The sequence below is a fragment of the Cicer arietinum genome, unplaced genomic scaffold (genome assembly GCF_000331145.2).
Source record: "Cicer arietinum cultivar CDC Frontier isolate Library 1 unplaced genomic scaffold, Cicar.CDCFrontier_v2.0 Ca_scaffold_5151_v2.0, whole genome shotgun sequence".
In the NCBI taxonomy this organism is placed as follows: domain Eukaryota; kingdom Viridiplantae; phylum Streptophyta; class Magnoliopsida; order Fabales; family Fabaceae; genus Cicer; species Cicer arietinum.
The window spans coordinates 1-1,067 of record NW_027338800.1 but is presented as its reverse complement, the minus strand read 5'-3'; the positions used below and the strand labels follow the sequence as shown (position 1 = coordinate 1,067).

At 36.6% G+C, this 1,067-nt stretch overlaps 1 long non-coding RNA gene across 1 annotated transcript; it reads left to right on the top strand.

Annotated features, from left to right (window-relative positions):
- On the top strand, positions 1-720 carry LOC113785139 (uncharacterized). Its single transcript, XR_003471268.1, has 2 exons — positions 1-108; positions 506-720. It is a non-coding gene; the product is annotated as an uncharacterized lncRNA (long non-coding RNA).
- The last annotated feature ends 347 nt before the right edge of the window (positions 721-1,067 follow it).

Below are 1,067 nucleotides of genomic sequence, written 5' to 3'. Positions count from 1 at the left end.
GCTAAGTTCTGCTATGGAGTTTCAATCAACATTAGTGCTCATAATTTTGTACCTGCACTCTGTAGCTTCTCCAAATGAATGAGTCTATTGAGAGGGGAAACTTTGTAGGTAAGCTTGAGTCTTTCTTCAGTTCATGCATTCTAGAAGGTTGGAAAGACTCCATTTCTACACTGCATGGCACTGATAAGTTACCAGAATGGTCTGAGAATCTTGGCATAATAAGAAAATGCATTGATTCAATTATTGAAAAAGTTCTTACACCTCCATCACAGGTTAATAATCAATACCATAAATTCCTCACATAAGATTTGATACTCAGCTATGAAGCACCGACACAGACACCGGTAATAATTTCAAAAATAAAAGTGATTAAATGTTATAACATGTGTCAGTGTCGTGTCAGTGTCAGACAATGCATGTGTTGGATGTTAGACACGCTTTCAATCCAAGGTGTCGGGGCTACATAGATAGACATTTTTTACTTAACAATGATGATTATGTGCAGGTTAAATGGTCCTACACTTAAACTAGGCCTGGTTACAACAGAAAACAGCATCATTCTGTCCCAAAGGATTGGTGGACTGAGGATGTATCCATTATAAACATAGATCTTTTCAGGTGCATAATAATGACTACTAGATCAACACATGTTCTTCCACCACAGCTTATTGGTGAAGCTTTACATGTCTATGCATGTAAGTGGTTACCTTGTATCATAAAGGTTAAAAGTTCAGGAAGTTCATCATCACAAACAGAAGAATGTAAGGAGAAAAACAGAAAAATTCTTGAAACAATTGTTAGCATGATTCCTGCAGATAAAGGATCAGTTTCAGCTGGCTTCTTGTTAAGACTTTTGAGCATTTCAAGTAATCTAGGTGTCTCCACAGTGACAAAAACAGAATTAATAAAGAGAGCTAGCATACAGTTTCATGAGGCTAATGTGAGTGATTTGCTTTACCCCTCAACATCATATTTGGACCAGAAATTTTATGATATAGAGTTAGTTCAAGTAGTGCTGGAGAGTTTTTTGAAGTTTTGGAAAAGAATCTCAACTGGTGCTGGTGACA